At 38.9% G+C, this 21,782-nt stretch overlaps 1 non-coding gene across 1 annotated transcript; it reads left to right on the forward strand.

Moving 5' to 3' along the window:
* The first annotated feature begins 232 nt into the window (after positions 1–232).
* LOC145038087 (U6 spliceosomal RNA) lies at positions 233–335 on the forward strand. Its single transcript, XR_013679157.1, has one exon. It is a non-coding gene; the product is annotated as a U6 spliceosomal RNA (small nuclear RNA).
* The last annotated feature ends 21,447 nt before the right edge of the window (positions 336–21,782 follow it).

Here is a 21,782-nt window from a genome sequence, read left to right on the forward strand (position 1 = left end):
GAAGCTTATTGGTCCATTTGGATCCAATAAGGGAGTCCTAGTCCAAAATGGACTTAAGCAAGGACTTCTAGGGTCTCCAATTGTTTGATGACTATTTGTAGTAGTTTGTATGATGTATTTGATTGAAGTTTTTGAAGTCATAATCATAGGTGTTACACATGTTCTTAAGCTTTTGATTCACTTTAGCTTGAGTGTATAGTTTACATGACACAAAATTTCCAGTTGTGACATCGTCCCTTTGGGGACATCCGATAAAATTGGAATGATACAGAGAAGATTAGCATGACTCCTGCGCAAGGATGACACACACAAATCGAGAAATGGTCAAAAAATTTTTTTTAACCTTTCGTCGTCTTCTCTGGAACCTTAATTCCCTTTTCAAATGCTAATAGAGTTCAATTGCAATTCTTACGTTTCAGTAGTTCATCTACTGAAGTCATGATCAGATAACATGTGGATTCTATGGTCATATTGATATTCTTGTTGATGTCTTCAACCATTTGTGGCAAGTAAAGGTGATCTTTCTTTCTATAAAGTCTCCTTTAAGTTTTTTACTTTTCCTGTCATTAAGTTTCATGCTTTATAAACTCCCGTTTATGTGTTGTATATAGTATGTATATATTTGTTTATGTGCTGGTTTTTTTATTCATTTTGCAACTTCAGTTTCTTAGTTCATGTTGTGGTTTTGCTTTTTATAAAATAATTGATAATAGGCATCCTATACAAGTCCCTGTTGGTTTTACATTTCCATTCGTTATCAAATGTAGACATTGATGGGAGGTATCAAAGTGAGATTTTGTTTTTGTACATATGGATGTGTTCATGTAAACATTTAAATGACAAAAAAGAAGTTATTGATAAAATGTTGCATATTTATGTAATGAAGATCATCAATCATATGAGTTTCTGGACTTAGAAGTTCTGGAAGGGTTGTGAGATAAATTTAAATGGAAGCAACTATTTCCAGTCAAACAAATCAGCCACATTGATTAGTAAGCATGTTTTCTAAATAATTAGGGTTAATGACTTAGGAGGGTAATAAGGTTTCCAGTTTGTCCGTATTAGGTCATTAAGGTTTTTTTGTGCGTATTAGACCAATATGGTTGTTATTACCGTTTAGAAATAGTTTTTTTTACCCGTTAAAACCGGTAAAATGACTATTTCTAAACGGTAATAACAACCATATTGGTCTAATACGCACAAAAAAAACCTTAATAACCTAATACGGACAAGCTGAAAACCTTATTACCCTCCTAAGTCATTATCCCACTTGGATTAAACTAGTGTGATGGTCCGTGCCTGATGCTAGATTCATTAATTTCATATTTTCAACATATTTTTTCCAAATTTTCCAATGTTCTCTTACATTTGACTATTTTTGTTATTAAATGGTACATTTTTGAAATTTTGTAAAACATGGGACATCGTCTGTAACTTTGCTTTTGTGCACCGATTATTTCTATAATATTGTGAAAAGCAACAAACATATTATTATTTTGTGAAATCCAATGACCACTTTCTATAAATTTGCTAATGGATAAGATACATTTTCTACAAATGTATCCAACATATGAACTATTTCTATAAATTTGTTATTAAGCAGAGACTATTTATGTAAAAAAATATATGGATATGTATCTTTTTGTAAACTGGATAATGATCATTTTCTATAAATTTATCTAATATATAAACTATTTCTATAAATTTGCTATTAGACAGAGACTATTTATTTAAAAAAATGTATGGATATGTAATATAAGGATCATTTTCATAATTTATTTTATTTTTATAATATTCTATTAAAACATGACTAATTTGTAAGTTATAGGTCTAATTATGTACAAAAATATTTTTATTTGGGAATGTTTTTGGTGAATATCCTAACAAATGTAATAATATATAAAATAAGCAAAATTACATAAATGGACAACCAAAGGTTTCATCATTATTTACTTTTTTGATATAAATGATCCTTTTGGTTTGCAAGAGTTTGATGGTCTTTTTTACTCATATCGTCCATTTTTAGTTGTTAGGGCATATCATATCCCTAACATGTGAGAGTAATTTATCATTTCACATATAGCAGAGACTGAATTTGTGATATTTGGTAAAACACATGAATCGTTTTTTGAATTTATTTTAAAAAGAAAAGAAATGGCAGGAAATGAAGGGTCCTTGTGGTTTGAAAAACTTGCTTGTAACATTCGGTTTTGAAAGTGTTGGATTGTATCTTCGGAGGCCAAGGAGATAAGCATAAATTGCCGTTTCGGCCTTTTATGGGTCTCGGGTCTTATGCGGCAGGTTGTAGAGCTCGGGTGTAGAGTTGGGAGCATAGGGTTTTTCACCACCTTTTTATGGATATGAAGTTTGTAGGAAACATACGTAGAACGAAGAAGTTATAGTACTTTGAGGGTATTGGCATTATTGGTCCTTAGTGGAGAAAAGTTGCAATGAAGTTGACCAGCACAAGAGTATGCCCAACGTATAGGGGATGAGGAGTCGCGGGTGTTGGAGACGTACGCCCAACGTATGCACAGAGTCCCTAAACCCTAATTTTTAGGGTGTGCCACTATATAAAGAACATTATACCCTCAAGGGTCAGCCTCCTTCTCACCCTTAGACAATTTTGACGAAACCCTAATCCTCTTTGAGTGTTCTTGGAGCTTGGAAGGCTTTATGAGAGCATTTTGGTGTTTAAGATCCACTCTTCAAGGAAGCAAAGGTCAAGGCAAGGTGTTGGTGCAAAAGAGAAAGTTTAGATCTGGGATTGTTGCCTCTCTACATATCTTTTCAAGGTATAAAGTCATGAGCTTGGTGATTATCTTCTTAGATCTCTTAGATTTAGTTTTAGGACCATTTTGGTCCAAAGGTTGAAGCTTTGAGGTTCGATCCAAATTCTAGGACTTAGAGTTGCTACTCTCAGTTCTAAATGATTCCATAAGGCAGAAAGTTGTCATCTTGGAGCTCTTTATGGGTTCATTCATGAGTTAAGACCATTTCCATGGAAGTAGTTTATCATATTTGGAGTTTGAGCTTATATGGGTCATTCAAATCCATCAAGTAAGCAACTTTATGGTTTTAGACGTTAAAGAGGACTTGGATCCATAACTATAGCTTCTGGAGTAGAGTATTAAGCACTTAATGGAAAAGTGGTTTGATAGAGGAGTACGTTGGGCGTGCATGCAGGTATGCGCAGCGTACAACACCTTGAGCCAGTATGCTTAGCGTACAAGGGAGTATGCCCCGCGTACTCATCAGTTATGGGCTTGACGTGTTTTGGGCCTCGGGTTGGGCCAAGTAGTGGACTTTGGGTCTTTGGCCCGTAGTGTACCATCAGAAGTCAGATGTTTTGGGCCACGAATATGTTGGGGCTTAAAGTAAGGCCCATTAGAGGGGTTAAGCCTAATTTGGAAAATTGGGCCGTTAGCAGGCCACTAGTGGGCTTGGGAAGCCTACCTAGTGTTGGGCTTTTGTTTTGGGATTGGGCCTAAGTTTGGATCATATTGGGTCAAGGGTAGAATAATCCTTTTACCCCATGCATGGATTAATGATTATGGTATGGGGCCCAATTGCTAATTGGGTATATTGTTTGGTAGTGACAGCTCGAGAAGTTGGCAGGGCAACAACTAAGGAATTCATGCGGGAAGCTTCTGCAATGCGAGGTGAGTCTTTTCATCATATCAACGGGTCTAAGGCACCAAGGCCGACCCATTTTATGATAGTTGGTATACTTGTTGTGTAGAGTTGTGTGGCATATTTATGCAATGTTACGTGGTAGAGATAGCTTTTACAGCTAATGGTAGAGATAACCTTTGTGGCTAATGGTAGAGATAGCCTTTAGGGCTAACGATTAAGATAGCCTTTAGGGAAAATGGTAGAGATAGCCTTTACGGCTAATGGTAGAGATAACCTTTATGGATAAGGGTAGAGATATCCTTTGTGGCTAATGGTAGAGATAGCTTTATGGTTAATTGATATGCGATATGTGGTAGAGGCAGCTTTTATAGTTAATTGATTTGTATTATGTGGTAAAGGAAGATTTTATAGCTAATTGTTATGTGGTATGCGGTAGAGATAGCTTTATAGTTAATTGATATGTGATATGTGGTAGAGATGGCTTGTATAGCTAATATGATATGTGATATGTGGTAGAGATAGCTTGTATAGCTAATGTGATATGTGTTATGTGGATTGTGTGTGGGGTATGCTCTGGGGGACTCACTAAGCTTCGTGCTTAAGGTTATCAATTTTGGTTTCGGGTACTTCGTTTCCAAAGGAAAAGAGTCGGCTTGATCGCAGCGCATCACACTATGTTTTCAGCAATGAATGATTTTGGGATGAACTCTGATAAATGTTTTACTTAACGATGATTTGAAATGTTTGAAATAAATGGTATCAATGTTTTAAGCCATATTAAGAATGAAAATTTTTACCCTTGATTTTTGGGGTGTTACATTGCTTGGAAGGTCTTTTTTACTTATGCCGTCCATTTTTAGCCGTTAGGGCATATCACATGCCTAGCATGCCGATGGGTGTTGAATTTCACCCTTTACTATGTCACTATCTTATGTGCAAGTAAGTTATTACTTTTGATCCAGTTAACCGAGAAGAGCTTCTATTTCCGGTTGGAGACTATCGGGTTTGCTTTGACACGAAAGCATCCTGATTAGTCACTGGCTTGCAGTTTGGGAATTATTTCGATCTTGGTTCTGGTTTTGCAGCATTCAGAGAATGTGTGTTTCCATTTGTGCCGCTTTCACGTACGGTGAGTATGGATGACCTTACGAACGTGTTCAATAACTCATTTCATCAATTAAGCAATGAAAACGTGGTGAGAGTCTCGCTGTTGTATATGCTTGTCACACCCTCGAACCAGATGGTATATAAATGAAACAAGATAACACCATCATCATACTTATCAAAATACAAATGACATTGTTTACATCAAGTATAGTATCATAAGTTACATGCCAAAATAATCAATGTATGATGATAACAAAAATTCAACAAATTCCACATGTTCTTGGAGACCTTTCCGCTTAACGATTCCCTGAGAATAAAAGTTATTTTGAAAACGTCAACATATATAATGTTGGTGAGTTCATAAGCATGTTCGAATGAAAGTTTTGTATTGTTAGTAAAACACCAGAAAATCCGATATTTTTCTGAAAAATAGTTTGAACGTAATGTGTCGAAATCAAGTATTAATGCATGTGTTTTTTGTTATTGTATAGTAGGATGCAATCCAGATAAAAATCATGTATTTCCTAATGTAAGTAAAAAGTATTATTTAACTGTGTGTTTCCCCAGAAAATCCTATATTTTCTGTTTATAAGAGTGCTGCAGTCTCAACCCTAAGGCCAAATATCAGTGTATGTATGTTTTTGTATCAACAAGATCTTATAGGTGTTTCTTAAAATCGTGTTGGAGAGAATCTTTAAGTGAGTCATTTTAACCATACCCGATTTATGATGAATTTGCCTGTCGTGGCGCTTTCAGGCACCGACTTAATTAAGGTAAGGTTTGTCACCCTAGACTGATATAGTCTAACTGTAGCGAATAGCTCAGGTGTGGGGAGTCACCCCGTATAGATCTATACACAAACTTACGCACTCCCTCCAGGAGACCTTGTTATAACTACAGGCTACGATCGTACACTCTAAAGGTGTCAACCGACATGTCTCACTAGATTATTAACTATGTTCACGCGAGTATGGTATCATGTTATGTATAATGTTTTTTCCGAGTACGTTTTATATTTGTAAAGTCCAACGAGTATGTGTGTGAATGTATGAGGCCCAAAGGACATGTAGGAGGACCACTAAGGCCCAATAAACATGTAATACATAGTATAGGCCCAATAAGCATGTGTTGTACATTCCAAACCTAATAAGCATGTAAATGGACCCTTAAGGCCCAATAAACATGTAAGGTAAGTATTAGGCCCAATAAGCATGTAAATGGGCCATTAAGGCCCAATGGACATGTAGTGTAAGTATTTGGCCCAATAAACGTGTAATCGATGTATTTAGTCTGTTTGATTACCAAAATAACGTAAAAGGCATGATTTTTGTAATATTGACATTTTAGGCCCATTAAGCCGAAAATTTACATTTTAGGCACATTTTGATATGACAGACACTTTGAGCCCCCCTTATGACCAAAAGTTTACATTTATGGGCTTAATTATAATAAAATAACATTTTTAGCCCACTTTGGTTAACAATTATATTTTCGGCCCAAAAATCATAAAATTTGACATTTTCGGCCCAAATATATATAAATTGACATTCTTGGCCCAAAATTATATATTTTGATGTTTTCAGCCCATTATTATAAGAATTTACATATTCAACCCATTTTTGATAAAAATGATATTTTTGGCCCAAGTTTTGTGAATAACATTTTAGGCCCAAATTCAAATAAAGTTACATTTTCAGCCCAGAAAAATCGTAAATTACATTTTTGGCTCAATTTGTGTTAAATAACAATTTAATCCATAAAAATCAAATTTTTTACAAATTAGGCCCAAGAAACCGTAAAGGCCCACATTAAGGCCCATTATACAAAAATTTACATTTTTGGCCCTTTTAACACCAAGAATATCATAAAGACCCATTTTTATATAAATTTGACTCTTTTAGTCCTTATGAAACCGTAAATGTCATAAGAGTCTCAACTTTTTGTTTATTTGACAAAAATGGACCTTATACAAGATTTTGTTTAGTTTTTCCAATAACTTCAACATGTTTAACACTTTCATCTTTATAGAATGTAGCACCTGGTTCTCGGTACGTACTCCTTGCAATCTACATTTTTTTAAATAATGCGTTTTTGCCTTGGACTCGGCGAGTTGATGGGCCAACTCGCCAAGTAGGAGTGAGATAAGGTGCGGGGACTGAACTTTGGACTCGGCGAGTCGGTCCCCGGACTCGGCGAGTAGACCGTGTTTGGGCAAAAACCCTAATCCGGGTGTTTACACCCTATTTAAACGCTCTAACTTGGCCTCTTTTGTCCCTAACACTTCTAGAGAGCTGTAGAGCGAAACCCTAGTCCCCATATTGTTCTTGAGAGTGTTTTTGGCTTTGTGAAGAAGGTTTGGAGCTTAGAAGAAAAATGAAGAGGTTGAAGTGTGCAAGGAGGGGAGATAGATCCGAAATCTACACTGTGAGAAGCTTCCATTCAGTTATAAAAGTTCTTACCTTGATTACTAGTTCATTAGATCCCCTTTTTGTCCCAAATTAGTGGTTTTCAAGCCCTAAAACCTCAAGCTCCATGTGTTAATGCTCTATGTTCTGAAAGGACTCCAGATTTGGACCTTATGGGCGTATTAGAAGTATAAAGTTTCTGTGGTTGAAGTGATTGAGGTCCCCATTGAGTGTATGACCTCATTAAGAGCTTGGTTTTGCCTTTTTGAGCTTATAGGGCCATGCATGCACATAAAGTTTGCAACTTTACGTGATAAGCATGCCCAAGGAACATGGATCTATGGTTTGGAAGCGTTGCATGTCTCAGATTTGGTCTGTATGGGAAATGGGTCATAGGCACTCGACGAGTCCCAAGGTGGAACTTGGCGAGTTCTATGAAGGTGACCTTAGACTCGGCGAGTTGGATGAACAACTTGGCGAGTCATATGAACATTGCCTGGAACTCGACGAGTTGTTCTTCGAACTCGGCGAGTTGTTCTTGAACTCGGCGAGTCTGATCGCGAGTCGGTTCTATAGTCTCAAGTAGTGAGTTAAGGGTGATTTAGTGAGTGGGAAGAAGGACTTGGCGTGCAGGACCAGGTTAGTAGGAGAAGGACTCAGCAAGTCTGTGTCATAACTCAGCGAGTCCAGTCAACTGGAAGTTGACTTTGACTGAGGAGTTGACCTTGGACTAGGGGTAGGTCAGTCATTTGATCTGACGGTATTTATGAGTGGCTAATCTATGTTATAGATTTGTAGCCGAAGGATTTCCGGTGCAACAGTCAGACGTCCGACAGTCAGACTTTTGGTAGCTACTTTTCGAGGTGAGTTTCTTACCAGTAGGAACGGGTCTAAGGCACCAAGGTCGGCCCATATAGATGATATGATAGTATCGGCGTGTGGGCAGAGTTCGTATCTCATAGTTGAGTTTGATGATGATATATGCTAGTGTGCTAGAATTGTTAATACTTGTTGTTTGTGTGATACTTGTATGTTATGGTTATTAGCGGGGTGTGGGCGAGGCTCGTATCTCCTAGATAACGGAGTGTGGGCGAGGCCCGTATCTCCTAGATAGCGGAGTGTGGGCAAGGCCCGTATCTCCTACATAACGGAGTGTGGGCGAGGCCTGTATCTCCTACATAACAGAGTGTGGGCGAGGCCCGTATCTCCTAGATAGCAAAGTGTAGGCGAGGCCCGTATCTCCTAGTTAGCGGAGTGTGGGCGAGGCCCGTATCTCCATGAGTGTGGGCGAGGCCCGTATCTCTTAGCTATTCATTATATGATTGTATGGTATGTGGTATTATGGGAGAACTCACTAAGCTTCGTGCTTAAAGTTTGGAGTTTTGGTTTCAGGTACCTCTTCAGTGAAGGGCAAGGAGTTGGCACAGTAATGGCACATCATACACACCCCTTGTTTTCCATATTATGAGATTGTTCTGGGATTTGTACTCTGACACTATGGTTGATTCTATGTATTGGTTTTCAGACACGTAACATGATTTAAGAAACGATATGATCAAATGTTGTTTATTTTCAAATGTTTTGCAAGGTGTTTAATTAAAAATGGAATTTTTGGACAAAAAAAAATGGGTCGTTACATAGAATGTTGCTTAAAGTGTTTTAGTTTACAAATCTCACCAATTTTTGTTAGAATTTTCAAGATTTATAGTGTTTCACCACATTTTCACAACTTATAATAAGAAAAACACACATAAACATGCACAATACATAGGTCTACCACATAAGCAACTTGTATTCCCCCCAAAACAAAGTAAAACCAAAAACAGGGGGTATGAACTCACTTTGGGTTGTTGTTCTCGGTTTGATGAAGAGATGGAAGGAGATGATGTGGTTTTCGGCCTTGAGTGCTTCTTTAGAAGAAGTTTCAAAACTTAGATGGTCCTGGGAAGCTAGAACATGAATGAAGCCATGTAAGGGAGTGTTCTTAGCTTAAAAATGGAAATCAATAACTTATGTATGATGGAAACTTACCAAGTGGGTGATACTTGTTGAAGAACTCTTAAGATCACACCCAAGATCACGAAAATTAGCAATGATGGATGAAGGAGATCTTCTTGTGTTTGAGAGAGAAGGAATATAGGTGAGAAAAATTGAAATGGAGAGTGATGGAAGAAAGGGTCTTCAGCCGAGATTTAGAAAGGGAAGAGAGAGAAGTGATGAGGTGATGTTGCATGGAAATCCACCATGGAAAAATGATGTGTTGCATGCTAGATTTAACCCCCCATTTTTTTGTTAATTGAGTGGGCCGAGAATTGGGCTAAGGAAAAAGAAATGAGAGAATTTGGGCCCTCTCTTGACTTAGTTCGAAATTATGAGGCCCATGTAACATTTTTCGGCCCATTGGGCCCTTATGAGGGTTCACGGCCCAATGGAACCCAATTAAAAAGGGTTTATGACCCATTAGGGCAAATGGAATCATTTATGGCGCAACAAGGCCCATTAGAGATAAGATGCATTATTCTAGGCTCACATGGCCTAAAATGCTAAAATCTTATGAATGTGGGTCCAATTAGAGCCTAATTAGGGTTCTTAGGCCCAAAATGGTCAAATTGAAAGTTTATTGGTCCATTAGGCCCAATAAGAGAATCTTAGTTCATATTAAACCAGAACCAGGATTTTTAGGGTTTTCAACCCTTAGTTGACTATATGAGATGTATTGTATGAGATTTTGAACTTCACTCAGGTGTTTTGATTCAAATGGATGATTTTGATTGAGTATAGAATATGACATTCACTTAGAGTACATGCCTTACAATAGTTGAATGTTTACACAAGAATAGAATTTCCTGGCTAAAATGCTAGTGGTGACAATGCTAGAGCAAGGATTTTTTGAGAAATACCTGCGACAGCCAGTTACTAATGAACGTATGACACTTGTCTCTAATTTACAAGAGTTTAACAGGTATATTAGTTTTTTACCCACATTATATCAAAATGATACATATAATTATTAAGTGTAATTTTTTGACAAGGTGTCCGTGGTGCAGATTGATATAGGATTTCACTTACAAACAATTGCATACTATTTTGATAAGATTGAGGGCCATCTGAACCTAAATCTAACAAGAATCGGCAGCAGACACACATATACTCTGCATAGATTTATCTATGCTTTTAAAGTATGTACACTATGTTTAATAATAGTTTTTAAACAAGATATATTGCAACTTTGTTAATTTCTTAAGTTGGTCTTCATCTTTTTTTTTTTTTTTTGTAGATTTGGATCTTTGAGACATTTCCCAATAATAGTATTGTTGGTTCCCCTATACTGGGTGTTATCCCCGGGCAGCTACATATTTAGGATAAGGCGTTTGCATGCAAGTGATTGTGAACGTATTCTCGATGTTACTAATGTATGTAATTTAGTCTACTTTATAATTTATAAGTTGATATGACATAAATAACTTACGCTTAACTTTTATATAATGCTTTCTATGTAGCTCCCCTCCCCCCCCCCCCCCCCCCCCAACGAGTTGTTGCAACCTACTACACATGAGCGTACTGCTAGATAGCGGATTGAGTGTGTCTAGTGGATAGATGTTGTATATTACACTAGTGTTTGAGTTATGGTTTCCTTTGTTAATGTTTTAAAACAATTGGATTTTGAAGATGTAGCAAAAACAAGTTTATCCTTCCGAACAACATTTTGTAGAATATTATCATATCATACAAACATCACTATGAGTTTTTTAAATCAACAATATCATACTGTTGTCTACCTTTTTGACTAATATTGTAACATCCCATAAATCGAGGCCATAAAATTTTTGTTTTAATTATAATGCTTGTAAAATTTGTTTGAAGAAAACATTACTGATAACATATTAATTCATAAACCATAGTTACATGTCTCAAAAACCAAAATCGCGTGTACCGTGATTGCTCTGAGTCGTTGTCGGAATTTGTTCGGTGACCTGGGTTGCTACGGGTGTAGTAGGTTTGGCCGCGTCTTTAGGGATTGGCCATAGGGAGCAAGCCCGTTACTTTTTTTTTGTTGTGTGGACGACAAGGAGGTCGACTGTCTGATGATCAGGGAGAAGCAGTGAGTGCACATGCTCCAGCCATTCTCGGGGTTGGTTTAAGGGCTTGAACGAGGGGGTATGGCTAGTTTTCAGTAGCCTTAGTATTTATGTTTTGGAGGAGCCATCGGGATTGCCAGGGGAAGAGAGAGTTGTCGCTGAGGTTTTGGTTAGACTATCCGTTCGTTGGACTCCGAGATCTGCGGGTGATGTCGGTTTTAAGCGTTTGAAGTTATTGATGTAGTTGGGATACAAGAAGTGTTAGTTGGATTTCAGGAAGTATGCTGTTTGAGCAGGGTTATTCATGGTGTCTAGCTTTGGTAAGCACCAATCGTCAGCAAGGTGAACATTGGAACGTAATGAGGATTAGGAATCCTTCAATTCTCGTGTGCCGAGCAGACTTAGTTTAATCTAAGTGGGCGAGAACCATCCAGGTATCCAGGTCAGAAGAAGGGTGAAAGTGATGTAAGACTACAGGGGAGATGTAGCATTCACTAATGGTTAGTTAGGGTATAGTGTTGTAAGACTGCGGGGGGAGTTGTAGCATTCACTACCAGTAGAGAGTGTTGTAAGATACGGGGGTGTCGTAACATTCACAGATTTCTTTTTAGTTATTTGGACTGGGTAGGCTAGTTCACAGGGTTGTGGGGGAGCCATAGTGTAGTGAGGATCAGGACCAGAGGTGATTGACCGATCAGTTATCTGGGGGCGAGCCCGGTTGGATATGGGAATCCAATGACATATTTGAATAAAACAGTATCAATTACTAGCTTCTTGGTAGCCTTGTGACTTTCCCTGATCCAAGCGTGAGTCCTATGCTTCCGGTAGTATAGGCCTCTACTACCATTCACACCTACTCATACTCGTACCAAGTATTGTCTCGCAGTTTTCCAAGTCACCGTACAAGAAAATCACATAACAACTTAACACACCATATAACAAAACAACGATTTTATATTATTCCTTGAACTGATTACACAGATGTTCAAGTTCACCCTACACTATGCCTCTAATAGGCTACATTGCATGATACTATAACTTGATCTTCTGATATTAAGTCCTCATCCTTGATTCCCCATGTTGTTATCTGCTTTATCGAGGATCATGTGGAATGCCCTTGGCTTTGGCGGTGCATTTGGCCTAGTTGCTTCGTCTTTCTTTAGGAAATCTCTAGAAATATGCCCTTCTTTGTTACATCCGAAACATACCTTCATGTAGAATGTGCACTCGTTGGCGTAATGCGCAGACTTTCCACACCTGAATCATATAATCTCTTCGCCATATTTTCCCGAGTGTTTATTCTTGCACTTATTGCACCATTTTGCTTCACCTCCTCCCCCTTCGAACTTCTTTGAGAATTTTCTCTTCTCGATGGACTTTGAAGATCCTTCAAACTTTCTCTTCTAGCCAACTTTGACCGTGTTGGCAGCTTTTGTCTTGATCATCTCTTCAACAGACTTAGCAGCTCAGATAGCTGCCTCAAGAGTAAGTGCTTGGCATACTGGCACCGCGTACTCCCATGGAAGCCCCTTTGCATACTTGTCAATTTTCGTCAGCTTATCTGGAACAAGACTCAAGGCGAACTCCATATTCTCTGTGATGTTGTTGGTATATTCATCAATTGACATGCTTCCTTTCTTCAAGGTTAGCAACTGGTTCTCTAGCTCGAGCAGGTTTTGGGCTGAGTAGTACTTACGTTTAAACTGCACCAAAAACTCTGCCCATGTCAGTTGCAGGGGCTCATTGGGGCGCATAGTCTTCCCCAGGGTATTCCACTAGCGCACAAAACCTCCTCAGAATTGACGCACTACAAAGGTGGTCTGTAACTTGCCTCTTCAACCACACGTCATGAAAGCTAACTCCATCTCCGAGATCCAATCCCTGACTCCGATCAGATCTCCCTTTCCAGTGAAAGTCGATTGCTTGCAAGTCAGAAAATCCTTGTACTTGCATCTATTCCTCTCGACTCCGCTATCCTGGTTGTTTTGTCGAACTATTGGTGGGTTGGATTGACCAACGATCCCACTGTAGTTCTCTCATTCTGACTGCCCAACGTTCAATTTGGGCTGTTCACCTGGCATTGTAGGTTCGTCCCTATTTTCGTGCAACATCTACCTCATTTCCTCCTTTTGTTCTGCTAACATAGCCCAAATCATGGCTTGTACTCTAGCCGTGGTGATTGGCTCAGGTGCGACTGCTACTTCTAGCGCACGCTCAATCACTTGGGGCTCAAGCTGCGGGTTACCGCTTCGAGTTGTCACCATGTCGATCTGTACACTGATTCAAACGTTCGGTGTCTAGTGTCGAGAATTTAGATAGGATAGATTTTATTTACGATCGACATGTAAATCTCCCTATTACTCCGAAAAGTTACATGCCAGTTCTAATACCATAATTAAACGTTTAGAAATCAGAACCGTTTCCAGATCCGGTCAGCAATAGACCATAGATCTGATCATACATTTAGCATCATAAATCATTTAGCACATAAAACCATGTTAGGCATTTTCCCTAAATAAGCTAGTGCTTGTGTCTATACACACCTCACAATCATTGCTTAGCATTCTAAGTTGAAGTCTCGAAATAAATCTTTATTCCTAGTTTGCTTAAACTAATGCTCTGATACCAACTGTGACATCCCTATTTTCACAGCAAAAAAAGATCGATTTTTGTTTATGCTTTATAAAAATCAGAGTACCTCTTTTAGTAAAAATGTTGCAGAATTTGTTCCCAGAAAAGCATTATAATTACATTATCAAAGCATTTCCGAAGAAATGTATTTTATTCATTTTAAAACATTGGGATGTCATCGTCAACATAGAAACATAAGCATAAACATAACTTAGATTTTATACACTAGTGATTTATATCTTCTTAATCTCTCAGTGTAATGTGACTTCATATCAACACCGGTAATATAAATAAACTGAGTGGGTCAGGTTGGGAAACTTGGTGAGTACATAAGGTTTTCAACCCACAATAATATAATTATTATGTTTAATCATCAAACAGTTGACCCAATTACCCATCCCCATTATCTTATTTACTCTTAAGGATGTACCCTAAGAATAAACTATTTCTTTTTCATTTATTCCTAAAGATCATCCTAAGGAATCAACACGAAATCCATTGTTGCCACGGTTTTCTCAACGGGTACTAAATCCATAGTTACCAAGGTTTCCTCAACAGGCGCTAACTCCATAGTCGTCGGGGTTTACTTAATGGGTGCTAACTCCATAGTTTTCGAGGTTTATCTCGTTTATTGACAGTATCATTTTCAAGAGTCCACTCGCAATACATGTCAATGGGTTTTTAGAGTACAATGGTGAACACATCGTTCAGAACACCCACAGGTTGCGAGCCTGCTAATATTCCATTGGACTGTCTAGAATAGTGTATGGTTGTCATCCATACTCTACTAGATGACGGGGCCATCGCTTGGGTCATCGCTTAGGTCATCGTTTGGCTCATCGTTTTGGCTCATCGCTTAGGTCATCGTTTGGCTCATCGTTTTGGGCCTTTTGGCTCATCGCTTAGGACATCGCTTCTCACCATATTTTACCACTTATATATCATCGCTCATCATTCATCTTATCTCTCATAGATCATCATTTATCTCATCTTTAATCTATCCATGTTCTACCCAACACATTTTGTAGATATAAAATATGTATATAGTTTAAATCATTTAAAACATATATATGATCGTTCATCCAACATAAACAACAAGTATTCAAGTAATATGCATACATAGCACGTAGTTTATATAAAATACTTCATATCTATGTGTAAGATGAAAGTAACTACGAACTCACTTGAAAAGGTGGTGACTCGGCACTCGGGCAACACTTCGTTGCTCTTAACACAATTTTCCTCGAACAAAACCTAGTATCATTACCACTAGAGTTTAGTCTAATATTCAATGAGACTAATTAATTTTATAGCTATTGTTACTAGTATATAAACGTTAAACGATACTTATATAACCCATAATAATAGCCCAAACACTTATTATAAGGTCCTAATAACATTACTATATTAGAACATAAGCTATACTACATATAGGTTAGGCGTAGCTCACTTACAACGTGTTTTTCTCAAAACCGGGCTTCGCTGGAGCAGCGTTTCTGAGCCGAAATGCTCTTTTCTTGAAACTTTAGGAGCCTCGGGGCTTCCTTCGGGTGCTAGGTTTGACATCCCCATTTTCACGGCCAGAAAAGACCGACTTATTTATACTTTGGTTAAAAATCAGAGTAACATTTTAAATAAAAGAGTTGCGGAATTTGTTCCCAAAAACAAAATATGATAAAGATTTATCAAAGCATTTCCGTAGAAATGTATTTCATTAAAAAGACCTGATATTTCATGTTTGATACATATCAAAAGTATAAACAGTACAATATGAGCCTTACTACATTATTTCATATCTACAGGCCTATATCCGTAATCCCTCATCCAAAACATCTCATCTATGCTTGAGCGCCACTACCTGTAATACATAAAACTGAGTGGGTCGGGCTTAGAAGCTTGATGAGCACATAGGATTTTCAACCCACAATAAATAATTTTATTAATTTCATCAAACAACAATAACCCGATTACCCGTTCCCGTTATCCTCACATTACGTCCCTAAAACACCTATCATAAGGGACCTAGACTGAGGATCAACATCGCGATGGACACTAATGTTAAAGGGATTCCTTAGTAATAAATGTCCTTAAGGCAACTATGTGGGGGACGGAGTACACCGGTGAACACGTCGTTCACAAACACCTATAGGTAACGAGCATGCTAGCGTTCCACTGGACTGTCTAGAAGAGTCCGTGGTCGTCATCCATACTCCGCTAGATGACAGAGTCAACAACAACAACATTGAGGTCTCTCATCATTTTATCACACATCGTCTTAGTACATCTACCAATGTTTTACCCCAACATTTTTGTAGATATAAAATACTTATACAGTTTAAATCATTTAAAACATGTATAAAATCGTTCATCCAGCATAGACAACAAGTATTCAGATAATATGCAAACTTAGCATTTAATTTATATATAATACTTCATATCTATGTGTAAGATGAAAGTGACTATGCACTCACCTGATAAGGTGGTACTTCCGAACTTAGATAACGCTTCGTTACTCTTGAAACAATTTCCTTCGTCAAAACCTAGTATAGTTACCACTAGGGTTTAGTCTATCATTCACCGAGACTAAATAATAGTCTAGCTATTATTACTATTATATAAGCGTTAAAAAATAATTATATAACCCATAATAATAGTCCAAGTACTTATTCTAAGGTCCTAATAACATTACTACAATTATTTAAAAGCTATATTAAAAGTTGCATAGGTGTAGCTCACTTAAAGGCGGGTTTTAAAAAAAACGGACTTTGCTCGGAGCAACGTTTCGAAACCGAAAGACCCTTTTTCTCGGGACTTCGAGAGCCTCGAGGCTTCCTTCGGGTGCTAGGGGTTCACCTAGGATTTAGGGGGGGTTAGAAACCCTAGAGAGTGAAAGAAACTAGAGAGATAATGAAGATTTTGGTGTGAAAATCCGAGAGGCTTCGCCACCATTTTATAGTCGCTGAACTTCAGACTATGCTGTGCGTAACTCCGGATAAGAAGGCCAACTCGCTCCAGTTATCTCGCATCGCATCGGAAGGGATAAGACAGGAGGTACTCTGGGCATACCTGGCCTCGGATGCGGGGAATAGCGAAGGGGGATGTGTCCGAATCCAAAACGAGCATTGATCAGCGATGGACGGTTCAGAACGCGCCACGTCATCGCTTCTTTCATCAGCTTCGCAAATCCGACTCCAAACTTCAAAAATTCGTATCTTTCGTATACGAGATCCGTTTTCAATGTTCTTTATATCTACGCGTATGCGGGAACGTACTCTACAACTTTTGTTTAGACTCCATCGGCTAATTTTGACTTTATTTTAAAAGTTATATTATTAACAGGTCAGGACAAGATTGGTTCGTTAAAAATCCATAACTTCTTCATCCGACGTCCGTTTTTGCCTAACTTTTTATCGTTATGCTACTATTAACGATATCTTTGATTCTCATTTAGGTCGTTTCGGCTAAATACCGCTCGTTCTAACATTCGAACTTCGGGCTGTACACTGCTAAGTCGAAACTTCGAAAAATCATAACTTCCTTATACGAAGTCAGATTCGGGTGTTTCTTTTTATGGACGTACTTGGTTTAACGTATTCTATGAATTTTTTTTAGATCACTAAAGCTAAAAATCGCTCTGTCGTAAATTCACTATTTACGCTTCCTGGTGTCGTGCCGGTTCCGTCGCGAAACTTCGACGAGTCATAACTTTTTCGTTATAACTCTGGTTTCGGCATTCTTTATATCCCCGGAATCCTTGTTTCGACCACTACAACTTTATGTAAAGATATAGGGCTTATCTCATACTTTAATTTTGACACTTATTTTTTATTCTTTATTTATTATACATTTATAAGTAAGTAATAAGCACATAAATGCACATAATTCACATAATACTCCAATAATTCATCTTTATTAATTCAAAAAGAGTTACAATAGTTGAGTTAGACTATTACATCATCTAAAATGCTTATATCTGAATTTTGGGAGTTACAATTGTCTCCCCTTAGGATGATTCCGTCCTGGAATCATGCATCAGCAAACAAATGCGGATAGCAACTCTTCATGTCACTCTCTATTTCCCAGGTGTGATTCGGCCCATTCGAATGTTTCCATCGGATTAGCACTAAGTCGACCATCTTGCATCGTAACTTCTTAGTCTTACGGTCAACAATTGCCTCAGGCTCTTAGATCGGCCTCTTATTCTCATCCATTCTTAATTCTGAGATTGGAATTATTTTGGGAACTTCTCCCGTGAACTTCCTCAAATAACACACATGGAAGGTGTTGTGAATACCATCTAGTTCTTCGGGTAATTCGAGCTTGTAAGCTTGGTTCCCAACCCTCTGAAGAACTTTAAACGGTCAAATAAACCTTGGACTCAACTTTCCTCGTTTCCCGAATCTTATAAGTCCCTTCCACGGTGAGACTTTAAGCAAAACTAAATCCCCAACTTCGAAGTTCATCAGTCGTCTTTTCTTGCCAGCCTAGCTCTTCTGACGATCCTGAGCTGCTAACATTCTTTCCCTAATCACCTTCAGCTTCTCAGCAGTCTCATGGACTATTTCGGGGCCCATAAACTGCTTTTCTCCAGCCTCAAGCCAACAAGACGACGTACGACACTTATGTCCGTACAAGGCTTGATAAGGTGCCATCTTGATGCTCGAATGGAAACTGTTGTTGTAGGAAAACTCTACCAAAGGTAAGTGCTCATCCCAATTGCCTTGGAAATCCAGGGTACATGCTCTCAACATATCTTCGAGTGTTTGAATCGTTCTTTCGCTCTGACCATCAGTCTGCGGATGGTAAGCTGTACTCAAACACAACTTTGTACCCAATTCCTCTTGTAGACTTCTCCAAAACCTCGATGTGAAACGACTATCACGATCCGATATAATTGTTAGAGGAACACTGTGAAGTCTTACAATTTCCTTCACGTAAGCATTTGTGAGCTTAACCATAGACCACCTTTCGTTGGAAGCCATGAAGTGTGCGCTCTTAGTGAAATGATCCATGACTACCCAAATCATGTCGTGACTGTTCTTCGTCCTGGGTAGTTTAGTCATAAAATCCCTGGTGATGTCTTCCCATTTACCCATGGGTACATGTAAAAGTTCTAAACTCCCATACGCTTTTTCATGTTGTGCCTTAACTCTCGCACATGTCGCACACCTGGCCACATAGTTCGCAACATCGAGGTTCATCGTCGGCCACCAGTAGTAGGGTTTTAGGTCCCTATACATTTTAGTGCTACCGGGATGAATTGAGTACATGGTCTTGTGCACTTCTTCCATCAGAAGTTCTCTTAATACTGCTGTCTTAGGTACCCAAATCCGATCTTGGAATACCTTCAGTCCTTGACTGTTTGTACCAAAGACTAACGTTCTGCCCAAACATTCTTCCTTTCAGTCATTCTTCTCTGAAGCTTCTTCTTGAGCTTTCCTGATACTTTCCACAATCGTCGAGACAACTTCTATTCTCAATGCTCTTGGCCTTTTCCTTTCAAGATTGACTTTCCGACTGAGAGCATCAGCGACAACATTTGCTTTACCAGGGTGGTAAAGTATCTCACAGTCATAGTCCTTGAGTAATTCCAGCCAACATCGTTGTATCATGTTCAATTCTTTTTGATTAAAGAGATACTGGAGACTCTTATGATCAGTGAAAAGCTTGCACTTTGTACCATAGAGGTAATGCCTCCATATCTTTAGAGCGAAAACTACCGCTGCCAACTCCAAATCATGAGTGGGGCAGTTCTTTTCATGCTCTTTCAATTGTCAAGATGCGTATGCTATCACCTTTTCTCTTTAGGTTATAACACAACCCAACCCGACTCCAGATGTGTCACTATAGACTGCAAAGTCTTCAACTCCATCGGGTAGAGAAAGAATCAGTGCTTCACATAACTTCTTCTTTAGCTTCTCGAAAGCCTCTTCATGCTTCTCACTCCACGTATAAGTAGATCCTTTGTGGGTCAAAGCTGTTAATGGAGCACCTATCGAAGAAAAGCCTTGGATAAATCGTCGGTAATATCCAGCTAATCCCAGAAAGCTTTGAATCTCTGTGGGAATTTTTGGTCGTTCCCACTTCATTACAACTTCGATCTTTGCTAGGTCAACCATTATCCCTTCTTGGTTAACCACATGACCCAAGAACTGGACTTCTCGAATCCAAAAATCACATTTTGAGAACTTTGCATAAAGTTTCTCCTTTTTCAAGTCTTCCAACACTTCTCATAGATGCTTGCGATGTTCCTACTGACTTTTCGAGTAGACGAGAATGTCATCTATGAATACTGTAATGGATTTATCAAGGACTGGTTTAAAACCCTTGTTCATCAAATCCATGAACGCTGCTGGAGCATTGGTTAGTCCAAACGATATAACCAAGAACTCATAGTGTCCATATCTTGTTCTGAATGCAGTCTTCTCGATATCCTACTCTCTCACCTTCAGTCGATGATATCCTGACCTAAGATTGATCTTTAAGAAATAGAACAAACCTTACAGCTGATCGAATAGGTCATCAATCCTTGGCAATGGATACTTGTTCTTCACCGTTGCCTTGTTCAGCTCTCGGTAGTCTATACACATTCTCATGTTTTCGTCCGTCTTTTTCACGAATAACACCGGAGCTCCCCAGGGTGATGCACTAGGTCGAATGAAACCGTTGTCCAACAACTCCTGAATTTGTGTCATAAGCTCCTTCATCTCCGTCGGTGCTAGTTGGTACGGTGATTTTGCTATTGGTGTCGTTCTTGGTAACAAGTCTATTCGGAACTCTACGTGTCTATTTGGTGGTAATCCGGGAAGATCTTCAGGAAAGACTTTCGGATAATCACACACGACCGGTATGTTCTGCACCTCCTTCTTTTCCTTCTTAGCATTGATAACAAATGCCAAATATGATGCACATCCCTTGGACAAACATTTTATGGCTTTCATCAGCGAGATGATTCCAGAATTTACTCTGTGTTTGTCCCCGTACACCATAAATGAATCTTTTCCGGGTGGGTTCACCCTTACTATCTTCTTCTTGCAAAGAATCTCGGCATCGTTAGCACTAAGCTAATCCATTCCCAAAACAATGTCGAAACCATTTAACTCTCTGGGTAATAGCTCCTTGTGGAATTCGTTTCCATTTAGGTTGATGATGACGTTCCTAATACGAACACTGACAGGTACGAACTTGCCACCGACAACTTCCACAACTAAGGCATTATTAAGTTTCTCTACCGGTAATGCTAGTTTCCCACCAAACTTATGTGACACAAAGGAGTAGTTTGCTCCGGAATCAAACAGTATATTGGTAGGTAAACCATTTACAAGAAAGGAAGTTGAAGAGACGTATGCTGCCTCCTTTGCAACATTAAGCGTCATTTGGAAGGCTCTTCCCTTTCTGCTTTGGTGAAATTTTGGGTCTTCCTACCTCCTTCTTCTTTGGGCAGTCCCTCGATATGTGCCCCTCCTCGTTGCACTTACAACAGACCTTCTTAGTGAACATGCACTTGTTGGCATAGTGCCCAGGTTTTCCACATTTTAAACAAGTGACTCCTTAGTCACATTTCCCCTGGTGCTTCTTCTTGCACTTGTCTCACCATTTGGCTTCACCTCCTCCAGACTTCTGCATACCAGACCTTGAGAACTTGCTTTTCTTGCTGAATTTCGACGACCCTTCAAGTTTCCTTTTCTCTCCCACCTCCGCTCTCTCCAGACCCTTCTCTTGTTTCTGGGTATCCACATTTTTAGCAGCCCAGATGGCGGCTTTCAGAGTGGTTGTTTGCTTAACCATTGGACCGAAGTCCACTGGTAATCCGAGGACAAACTTGTTAACCTTGGAGAGTTCAGTTGGGACGAGGTGAGGAACAAGCTTCATTTTCTCTGTAAAGCTTGCAGCGTATTCAGTAACGCTCATTCTTCCCTTCTTC

Source organism: Lactuca saligna, chromosome 3, assembly GCF_052625555.1.
Source record: "Lactuca saligna cultivar CGN05327 chromosome 3, ASM5262555v1, whole genome shotgun sequence".
Classification (NCBI taxonomy): Eukaryota; Viridiplantae; Streptophyta; class Magnoliopsida; order Asterales; family Asteraceae; genus Lactuca; species Lactuca saligna.